At 44.5% G+C, this 11914-nt stretch overlaps 1 long non-coding RNA gene across 1 annotated transcript; it reads left to right on the top strand.

The window, feature by feature from the left end:
• Window positions 1-9243: 9243 nt before the first annotated feature.
• On the top strand, window positions 9244-9949 carry LOC119005107. The gene is made up of 3 exons (XR_005070383.1): window positions 9244-9375; window positions 9564-9664; window positions 9753-9949. It is a non-coding gene; the product is annotated as an uncharacterized LOC119005107 (long non-coding RNA).
• Window positions 9950-11914: the final 1965 nt, after the last annotated feature.

The raw sequence follows: 11914 nt of genomic DNA, 5'->3' as shown, positions 1-11914 counted from the left end.
TTACTAAAACCACACACAGCTATCTGTCGCCTGGCTTCATTGTGGAGCACAGAAACCCCCAGAAACTCTTCATTATCAGATAAAAGAATGAATGCAAACTCCAATCAGTGTGTGTGTGTGTGTGTGTGTGTGTGTGTGTGTGCGTGCTGCTGAGATTGTTTATGTCTCAGAACGACGTGTGAGGGATTATTTACTGGTGTGTGTGTGTGTGTGTGTGTGAAAGAGAGAGTTTCTTTAAACAAGACTGAAAGTGCAAATTCCCACTGGTGTTTCCAAGATGCTCATTATATTGTGTTTTTCAATAAGCACAGCTGGCAGTGACGGATCACATCCACGTTTCTGTGCTTCCAACTTCTTCTTGTCCTGTTTCACCCAATATGCAACATAAAAATTAAGAATGAATAAGATTTGTCTCTGCGGGAATCGTTTCTGTAATGTTTTTTGGACAATCTCAGCCTGTCAGGGGCAAAAACAAGCAGTTTGACAGTCGGATTACACTGCAGCCTTTAAAGCCGGCTGAGGCGATCCACAGGATCGATTCCAAACACTTTTGGAATGCATGAATCATTTACACACCCCGAACTTTAAAAATTCCCTCAGAATTTCCCTTCAAACTTATGCAAATATAACAAATGTGACCACAAACAGACGTGCAGCTGGTGATAAAACAAAGTCCCATATCGCGCACAGAAAACACACTTTAATGTTTAAAGAACAATCACTATTCACTCTCTGTTTGTACACTTTGCTTTAGTCTCTGCCTCGCTCTGATTGGTCAGCTCTCGCAGGCCTGAGCAGGCACCGCCCACCATGTTTTTGCAACCCGGGTCCTGCAGAAGGCGTGACTGTAAAGTTGTGACATCACAAACTTAAAGAAGTCCCGATGGATTGTTTGACGGCACATTTCCTGAATCTGGACTCTTTCACAGTAGTTATATAGCAACTAGATCTGATTTATAATTAAAAAAGACATGGAAATCTAATTTATTACAATATGGGACCTTTAAACCAGTAAGTTGGGACTCTGCACAGAGGAGGGTTAGATATTGTAAATGCTGGAGGTAAAAAGAAGAAACTGTTAACTCCATGTGCAGATCCAGAGACTGCAGTGTGGGTCAAGCTAAAGTTTTGATCATGGGTGACGCTGAAACACAAATTACAGGGTTACACATTACAAATTGTCCTCCTGAGATCATAATCTCCACAATAAGATTCATTACTGGCATTTCTGAATGTATATTTGAGGCGGGGTGGAGCTCATCGTTTGCGTTAAAGGAAAACTTCAGCCGTTGGGATTCACAACCATCAGCAGAGAGGAAGAAAGTGCGTCGCTGAGGGTGTTTTTCTCTCGGGGGTAGAGACGGGGCCCTTTGCTGCTCAGTCAACCATTTCTTATGAAATCATCACCTAAATCTCCACAGATACGCAACTGTTGTCAATAGACTCGTCAGCCTCTCCCCCTGCCCCGCCCCTCGCCCTCTGTTCCCAAAGAAAAGGCCTTGTCCTCGCCTTCCCTCCTCCGAGAATCCGGAGGGGGATTAAGACGGAGGTCCCAAAACGAGACGGCCAAAGACCAGCGTCCTCATGAAGAGTCTATTTCACACATGAGTGTGCCTCCATCTCATGCTGTTGGCCACTCTTTTGAATGGGCAGAAGGAGAAAATGGAGGAGGAGGAGGAGGAGGAGGAGGAGGAGGGGAGGATTCCAATTGATCTCTTTAAGCTGTTGGGGCTTACTTAACTCATCCAGGAGCCGGCGCTCAGCTGAAGGTATCGCTAAGGCCCCACTTTGCATGAGAAAACCAGGATTAATCCAAATATTTATCCGCGCTGAGAGAGATGTTTTCCCAGTCTTTACATCCCCGAAAGAATTCTGCACATTTTTTTTTCGCCCTTTGAAACTCTTAGATTAATACATTCTGTCCTCCCTGAAGACTAGTCGGCATTGTAGCCTGAGCTTGAATATCGGAAATCCTGAGCATTGAGTGAATTGGAAATTAAACAAAAAAAGGAAAAAAAAAAAAAGCATGGCATAAATATTTCTCCTGGAAAGAGCGTGGAGGCTGTACAGAAGAAGTGATAATGTCTCACGGAGGCGTCACTGAGGGGAGCGAGTGTCTACCTGCAGACGACAACAGCGCCGCTCGTCTGATGTCAGAGCTGTCACCACGGTTACAGCCGCTGACGACGTCATTTGACAATTCTCTCAGAACACGGACGTCGAGAAAACTCCCCGGGACGCTTGCTCCTCCGCTGCGAGGTGTCCATGGCAACCGCGAGCAAGCAAGCCGAGCGTACAGTCATTCAGTTGATACCTCAGACTCAGCGTGCAGCCAATCCCCTCATTCAACCCCCGACTCATCTCTGTTTCCATCTGTCCTGCTCTCCTCTCGCTCCGTCCGCCACTCTCAATCACTCTTCATTACACCTTTGTTAGGCTCCCCCACCCCCTCACGGCAGAATCTCCATCTAATGAAGTCATTTTAACGTCAATTATTAGTCATCTTTCCAACAAAACCTGTGAGAAGACCCACAAAACGAGCACAGTGGATGAATCCTACCAACAATTACTGTCTGCGTAGAGCTTAAATGTGTTTCTTTGTGCCTTCTTGGAGAAGAATAATGAACAAAAGAACACAAGTGAGACACGTACTGGAGGAAATGTTCCTACGTAACAATGAACATGAGAGAAATCACATTTAGATGAATAACGACGAGCACATCAGGTGTCATCTTTACTCTCGTAGGACTGAAGCTTGTTAAAGAAACTACAACACTTGGCTGTTTGTGAAACACATTTTAGACACTCCATTTTTAACTCCTGCTGCGCTCCTGATTCTCCAAACATCACAGTCCTACAAGTTGTAAGGAAATGTCTCAGTTTCTTGTTGGGGATATGTGCCGTCATACCTGGCAACCCAACCCAGAGGTGGAGGTGAGCAAACTCGTCCCTCCTGCTCAGCTTGCAGCTCGGTGTCAGACTTTACGTCCCGTCTCTCCTGACTTCACCCTTCACACTGCATCATTTTATCCTCGTGCACTTTCCGACTGTCTACCTGGCAACGACGTCTCCACAAACACTCTTTTGTACGTCGTCTCCTTTATTTTACTGTGAGCTATGAATTTAAGACTCCTATAAAAGGTATTTTACACTCATGTGCTTGTATTTAATCTATGAAACTGTGTAGGGTTTCGAAATATGTAAATCTACCGGCAAACCTTGTGAAAAATCTGAATTATTGGCATTTCCATTAACAGCTTCTATACAGATGTGTGTCGTATGTACTCAAGAGGCACTGAGAGCTCAAGATGGCGTTTCACTGCTGCCTCCCGACATAAATGTGATTTGGAGATGAAGGGAATGCAATAAGAGTCTCCGTCAGGACCGATAACAACATGATGAGTGGCAGCGTGACATGAGTGCTTTTTGTCTGCAGGAGCCACAATGATGCACCGCGTTTAAAACAATACGGAGGTGAGGTTGAACTGTACAGGTAGAAATGTTCCCAGAGAGTCCTTTAAGTCTTTGTTTCTGAAATCTGCAAGCTCAGGCATCATTTCAACCATGTTCATTATCTTCCAGAATCATTTTTCTTGCGTGTGTGCACAACTCTGTCTGCGTCCTTGACAATTCTGAAATAACACAATTGCAACATGTGGGGTTGTTTTCACTCGGTTGTAACGAAGGTTTCCCTCATCCTGCTCCTCTCTTTCCTTGTTTCATCTCTCTCAGTCGACCACAGTCTTTCCTTCTCTCTCCCTTCCTCTTGTCCTGTCTCGATTCCTTCCCCCTCTGATCTTCCATTTTCTCTATACCTGTCACTTCCCATCTCCCGTTGCTTTGCCCCCCCTCGCTTTTTTTTTTTGTCTTCGGTCTCTCTGTCCTTCCACCTCCCTTCGTTTTCTGTCTCACCCTCCCTTCTGAGGGTCTGTCCTTGGGAACAGCTCTCAGTGTGTAAACTGTTAGCTTGGCTCCAGCAGTATCTCAAGCTCTGCCATAAATCGTGCTGTCAGACAAACACACCAGCGTTGGGTCAGCCCGGTAGCGTAGTTTTCCTTTCTCTTTTTTTTTTGTTTTTTCTGCCTTTGTCTTGGAGCTCTTTAGTGAGAGGCGTGGACCGACCCCTGGTCTCCGCCGCTCTGCCTGTGGCGCTGGGGTTTTTTCGCTGGCCCTGATGGTGGTGGTGGAGGGGGGGGGCAGGACTCGGGGTCCCAGCGAGAGGAGGGACTCTGCTGCAGGGCCCTCAGACGACTCAGAACTCCGCTGGGGGAGTCAAACAGAGCTATTGAGGCTGGAGAATAGCCGGGCAGGGCCAGGAGGAGGGCCGAGTCCAGCCCACGCAGCGTGAGACGCGCTACCATGGGAAAGATAAGCAAAGGGGAACCGTGAGCCGATCCGCCTCCTTCATACACGCTGCAAGAGCTGCACTCTCGAAACACAAAGTGGTCTCCTACTGTTTCTGTCTCCTGCAAACATTCAGCGTGGTGCGAACAATACCAGACACTGTGTCCATTTAAGATCTTATTCCACATTTATCAGAAGCCGGGTGACGAATGCGTGATTTCCCAACCTGTGGAGTTCTGCAGGCTTTGTGTCCACCTGCGGTACCTTGAACCTGTCGCCTTGGTTTCTGTGTGTATTGAGATATTTTGGACTAGAAATTAGACCTGGAGAGCAGCGTCCGTGAAAATCTGTGACTTTGTTTATTTCTGTATCTGTGTCTGAGTCATGTAGGTCGATTATCTTCAGCAACAGAGAGGTGAAGTCACAAATCCTGCAACCCAAACCTTGTAGAACCGGTCCTGAACGTTATCTAGCTCACAAACTGACTGAGTTTCCATTTGCATGACTGCAGCTTCTCACGATGGCCAGACTTGTTGTGATTTTCACCTTTTCTGTGAATCCCTGTGGCCATGTCACTGTTGGTGACGTATCTTGACTATGACAGTATTTTACCATGTTCACAAGGAACTATGACGTGCAAAATTGCCTTCAAATCTGAGAAATGTGTGTAATTCATAGCATGATTCAAAATGCAATCAAAAATCTGCCTCTTACTGTTCATTACTGTGCTTATTTTTCAAAATAAGGCGGATCTTCTCCTCTCTTTGGTGGTTGTTTAACAATGAAGGCAACAACTCCCATGATTCAACGCTACCCAAGTCTTCTTCATGTCCATAGAAATGTTGGGATGCTGTGTGATTAAAACCAAATGCAAATCTTTGGCAAACAAACTGCCCCGTCCTTGCTCGACTGTCTCGTTTCCTTCTTGGGAAGTGTTGCTACCATTAAATCCAGAGTAAACTGAGGAAAAAAAACCATGAGGTTGATGAGATAAAACATTAAATATATCGTCTTTGTGCTGTTTTCACTTGAGTTTAAATCAGAAAGGATTAGCAGATTACTGATTGATTAAAGAAGATGTTTGGTTACTTCAGTTTGCTTCAGTGTCACAACTTTGTGAATGAGGGTTTGTCTGCATGAACAAACTGAAAAAGACTCACAGCCTCAGCACTTTCTAAACCACGACTGCAGTCTGAACTGTGGCAGGACCGTAATACTGATTCAGAGTAAGCAGGTCCCTCATGTATTTTTGCCCAACACAGCGGATCAACGTAAGTGGCGCAGAGACTCATTAAACTCGGGGTCAGTGGTATGAAACTTAGCAAATATGTCGACTTAATCCCTCTTTCTCCTCTCTCTCATTCCTGCTGCACACAAACAGACCGGCACGGCGTATTTATTGAGGATCAACACTGCAGAGAGGCCGCGGAACGGTTAAAGAGAGAATTTCACGCCCGTTGTTGACGATCAATAACACAAAAAGATGTTTTTTTTTTCTCTGACGGTACCTCTCCTCTTCCTCTGCAAACCCCATTACACTTCAACCACCTCGGGGGGAAGAGATCTGACAACACGTGGGGACTCGCCTCCGCCAGTAGAGGGCACTTGAGTCACACCTCGCCCGGTTCACATGTGCCAACGTATGTACAGAGCAGCACAAACACTTAAATCACCACACCCAAACCACAGGCACACGAAGCCGCGAGGCTGCGAGACGTGTCACACTTCTGAGGCGACATTTTGAGGCTATAGGGATGAAACTGTGTCTGTGAAGAATATGGTCTCTCTCTTTTTTTAGGAGCATGAAGACATGAAGTAATTTCGTCCCAATTAAAAATTCATAATCCCTCCACGACTGGCCAGCTGTGCAATCTCCAAATTCTTCTCCCCGTGTCACAGCTCTGAACTCTGGTCTGTATGTACAATATGGATCCCGACTGAATTCATTAAAATTAAGCACTAATTAATCATTAAAATGAAGGTAGATTCCTTCTATAAATAATCCACACGCAACCCACACTGGTGCCCATGAAAAATATATGTCTCGATAATGAGACTATGCCAACAACTTCTCTTGCAGGGGAAAAAGAAAGACAATAATTATAAAGCAGGACGAGAAAAAAAGGGGGACGGAAAAATGGCCATTAACGGTAAATGAGAGTAAAGTAAATATTATGTTTAAGTCACCATGAAGCGCGCGGCGGCCAGGAAGCATGAGCTGTAGGTTGGAGGATGCTCCGTGGCACATTTGGTGGGCTTGTTTTGGAGCGAATATCTTAAATTAGAAGACCCAAACTTTATTCAGCTGGACAGCTAGACCGCGAAAACGGCCATTTCTAGTTAAAAATATATGACAAAATGTGAATAAAATATAGCTTTGACAAGTGAGGTCAGGGTTACAGCAGACACGGGAGCGGACCAGACCGTCTGTGCCATGGTTCATTTAGAAAACGGAGGATTTAACAGCTCCAAGAAAAGTGGAAAAACAGCTATTTATGTCAAGAGTTTTAGCAAATAATACCTTTTGAAATAATCTGTTGAATATGTGTTTGTGTTAAGACATTAATAGTGTGTTAAATATATATATGAGGTTTTGTGTAGAAAGTCTGACGTCTCACTCTCCGTGTCAGGATCTCTTTCGGTGGGAACGTCTTCATTTCAAGGGGGAGCATTAAAGCTGTTACGCAGCAGGCTCATTCACGCCGGCCTCAATGGGACAAGCACAACAATGGGCGTGATCAATGTGCGCAGGGCCAACAAAGAACAGATAAGGAGTTTCTCAAGGATCAACAAGCCTGCTCTTCCATCTACCTCGCCCTGAGGATCCTCATTTGAAAAACACCCAGCGCTGAATAAGCTGATAGAGCTCGAGATCGGATCAGCATTCACCCAACTCTCGCTGCTGGTTTTCACCTTCAGCAGCCATCAGATTGTGACTCTTCAAACCAGCAAATGAGAAAGTACTTTTTTCGTGGGGAAGTTTAAAGGCCCGTTGTCTGCTGGATGTGCAGCAGACGCGACTTAGATCGGATTTGAATCTTAAAATTCCTGAGCGCCGTGGAAATTTGGGCTGGAAATCGTGTGCCAAAGCCGAGAAAATTACATGCATTTTGTATTTAAATGTAATCACAGCCATGACAAGTATAATTTTGGCACCAACATCAGCCTGGCAGAGAGCGAACGGTGGTTGCATGGGGAGGAGGGGGGTAGGGGGGGAAACGAGGCACACACAATGCAGCAAAGACAGCCAAATCGCTGTCGCAACGGTTGTTTAGGGAGATGCCTCAATTAAGTCAAAACTCCAAAGTGCATCTCTTCATCAAAACATGTTCACGGGAGACAGAAAAATGGCCCCAGAAAAGCTCATTTTCAGGTTCCACACGGAATAATCTGACTTGAAAAGGAAAAGCCAGCTCTGAAGAGTGCAGTCGGCACCAAGAATGCTGTGGAATGTGTGGCTGTGCCGCTGGTCCAGGGACAGTTTACACAGAACACTAGCACACTGACACACATTGCAGACATTTGTTCTTGCCAGCTGAATGAGATTTTGGCCCGACGCTGCCTCTCCTGTCCCTGCTGGTTCCTGTGAATCTCTCCCTGCTAAAGGTGTTAGCCAATTTTCCACCCAGGTGCCTGTGGGGACCTCAGTTATCCTGTTACACTGACACGGCTCGATCACATTTTACCTGAGATTACTTTTGGGCTTCCGTACTCTTTTTCTGTTGCCTCTTCCGTCCAGTTTTTTTGTACTGTGGTACAACTTTATGTGTATTTAAATCAGCTATTTAAACCATAGCTGCTAATATTTGGCTGTGAAAAAGAGGGAGCCAATTTGTGTTTAGCATCTTTAGCATGTTTGATAATGTTTTTCCCACAATTCTCTACAATCATCCTGACAAACACTCTGGGGGATGTTTTGCAAATATTTTTTCTTCTTGGCTTGATGAACATAGTGACGAGTGATGCACGTCAGACAGGATCATCTGTGCTCGCCTACTGCTGTTTCTGGGTTGGGTTGCCAGGTATAGTGACGCTTATCCCACACACAAACTGAGTAACGCCTAATTAATTCGTAACACTATCAAATTAAGAGATTTACAAGAGAAATGACCAATCGGGATCACAGTGGGGATAAAAGGTTAAAAATAGGACTCCCATGAAAAACTTTGTGATGTGAAGACAACTTTCTGCGATTCGACAAATGAAGTTGTTGACAAACTACCAAAAATGCTGATTATACACCAGGAAATAAAAGTGTTTTGGTTCTCACAGATGTTTAAATTCTTAGATCTTAACCACAGGAGGCACTGCGGACACAACAACAGCCTCCACAGCTCGCTAGATAAGCTGGTAAGCTAGATCAGGACAGCTTATCCTTCCTATGGTGGCCATTTATAGATAATCTTTATCAGCTGATACTTCGTCAGCCTCAGCAGGCGTGCTGTCTGAATGCTAATGTTAGCATGCTAATGATCCTGGTGTTAGAATATCAACATAATTACGTGCAAGTTAACGAGCTCACATTTAACGTGCTAACGGGACAACACCGCTTTTTAACCATCATGCAATATTTCATTTATTAGCTTGTTAGCATGCTAATAGTGATGAATAAAGTAACACATTCTCACCTTTTGAGGAAGTGTTAGCAGCAGCTGTTAAATACGTAATTAGTCAGCTAATCGCTGATTAATTCTCTGTTGATTAGATTAATTTACTTGCATAATGATGTCGGGAATATAAATCCCTGTATTATGGTGGAATTATCTGCATATTTAAAAGAATTCTAAGAATCTGATGTGGAATTAAAGATTCCTCTGTTTGACCTACATCCATTCGAGCAAACTTTCCTGCCCAGGTTGGCTCAGAGTTTTTTTTTTACTTTACTACAAAGTGCAGCAGGGAATTTAAGGCCTTCAGGGCTTAGCTGTTCACACTCTCTATCTGGGAACCAGCAGACACGAGGCCTGGGGGGCAGCACATGGAGATCCTGTGGATCTCAGTGATGTCTTATTCAGAGGCTCATCTCTCAATGTGAGCAGCTCTGTATGTTAACATCATGGTAGAAGACATGAATCGCTTACAAAAACTAGAAAACATCGAACCTACAATTTATTATTTCATGCAGTCAGATGTGATTTTATAAAGATATTCATTTACATTTCCCTTTTTCCACATTTCCTGTTTGGATTTTAAGTGAAATTCATATTAAACCGACACAGATTTCTGTAGCTGTCGATGCAGCTCGGTGCAAAATCATCAAAACGTAACATCGTGTACGGTAACAAGACGTGTGCGTGGAGAGGAGACGCTCAGCACTGAGGTCTCTGCAGCTGAGTGTTAAAACTCCACCATGAAGGATCGTTAGAAAACAGACTCTGTGCTTTATGTTTCTTTTTTTCTTTTTTTAGTTTAGCAGATTTGTGATCGGCGACACTCCCAGTCAGGACCAGCACAGACTGGAATGTTTCATTTTATCCAACGATGTTCCAACCAACTGGACATCAACGAGACACAATTGCTGTGTCTCAATTCAGCGTTTGCATCCTTTGGAAGAGAAAAAGAAGAAAGAAAGAGAGAAAATGGCGACATCGCGTGGCGTAGATCGTCACTTTCGCGGGCCTGGGCGGCAGAAATCGTGACGTAAGGGGAAAACATCTGGTGTCGCAACCAGGAAATGCTCCAAAGACTAGACCCACATTTAACAACGGCTGACGAGGTTAACAAGGTCTCTGAAGGACTCGGCCTTTGTGGCGATGCAGAGCCTGAACTGAGACACAGCAAATGAGCGTCTTCAAGAGATCAATCAAATTAAAGTTTAATCAGGGTCCAACATGACATCGATAACATGATCTCGATCCATTGCAGGAGCCTATAATCAATACGAGTTGATTAAAGAAGATGTTTGGTGAACAGTTTACTTTAAACTGACTCCACCATCACACATGAAACACGACTTAACATCAAGAACATTTAACAGAACAGAAGTGTACAGTTGTTTGTTTTCTGACCATCAGCATTATCAGCCTGCAGTTTTTCCTCATCGCTTTACAAACCACATGTATTATTTATACTTTTTCTTACTCATATTTGGATTGATGATCATGTTTCAGTTTCAGCTCTGCATCCAACACTGTTGAAACAGAACAGCTGAGAGCAACGAGTTAGAAATCCGCTGAGTGAGATGTCGTCTTTTCTCCAAAACCCAAAATGTCTCCCACGCTGCTGATTTATTCCCAGGAGGGAAATAAAAGCAGTGATTGTCTTGTTCTTGGCTGCGTGCCATTACCTGCCCGACGCCAGCGCTGTTTGAATGCTCAGGAAGGAGGCGGGTTTGGACTGAAAGGTGACACAGATGTGGAATTGAATTTTTCAAAATAAAAGATCGACCTTAAAAGATGATGATATTGGATAGCTGATTATAGACGTGATAGAGAACCTCTGAAAAACAAGCCAGCAAAGAGGGGATCCTCTTCTCCAAGTTCAGCAGAAGAACCTCCCCAAAAAAACCTACAGAACCACAGAACCAAGTGACTCTGACATCACGGATGACTTCATGTTTAAACACAATGCAACATGAAAAGTGTAAAAGTATACGGAGTGGAGCCGCGCGCCGCTTTCCCGTCTCTCTTGATTATAAAACCAAATAAATCAAAGTGCCAAAAGAAACCGTCTTGCTTTAACCTCACACTGTTGTCTGTGATAACACTGCCGTGTTGTTGCACCAGTCGGCCTTGCCCAACACGGCGTCCCTCGCCGCTCGGCTACAATCCCCGACTTGTCAGCAGACACGAAGGAAAACACAAGTGGAGCCTTGTGTAAGTGCTCTATCAGGCAAACCGTATCCAAACAACCCCGCTTCTAATCTGCAGAGCATGTTCCATCAATCAGGCTGTCATGTGGTGATAGTGAGCGAGAGTGTCAGAAAAACACGAGAGGCCGAGGATGAACAAAGTGCTCCTGACCCACTTCCAGTCGAGACACATTTATTGAGAAACGGCACTTTTAACAAAAAAGGAGGCTCGGAGTTCTTTACAACCCGATGAAAGACACAAACAGAGATTCAAACAAACACGTCATAAAAAAGTCCAGGATCCGTCCGTCTGATGTTAATTGTGTGTGTGTGTGTGTGTGTGTGTGTGTGTGTGTGTGGGCCTCCACGGTCGGTTCCTTTTCCAACTCCTCCAGACTTTTAAGAAGTGTTTTTCTTTGTAACCTAGGAGCCATTTCTTTTTTTCTTTTTTTTCTCTGCTGTTGAAAAATGAAATATGGCTTCTTCATCAGCAGGAGCTATTAGATCATGGCTGCATGTAATAGCGTCCAGCCTGCTGTGCAAAAAGAGAGAGACATGTGGGGAGTTTATTGCGATCCATCATCAAGGGGGAAAAAAAAAAAACGTACCGGAGAAAGAAGAACACAGCCCACCTGGAAGCTACAGCAGCATTATTTTAATTGATCCTGATTGGATTTAGTTAATTTAGGCTTCAGAGCTCCGTACACAACCACCACCACCACCGCTGCTGCTGCTGCTGCTGCTGCTGCTGCTGCTCAGGTGGATGAGCAGCATTATTAA

Source organism: Acanthopagrus latus, chromosome 16 (genome assembly GCF_904848185.1).
Source record: "Acanthopagrus latus isolate v.2019 chromosome 16, fAcaLat1.1, whole genome shotgun sequence".
NCBI lineage: Eukaryota > Metazoa > Chordata > Actinopteri > Spariformes > Sparidae > Acanthopagrus > Acanthopagrus latus.
Note: the sequence above shows the minus strand (reverse complement) of the source record. Positions and strands in the feature narration are given on the sequence as shown.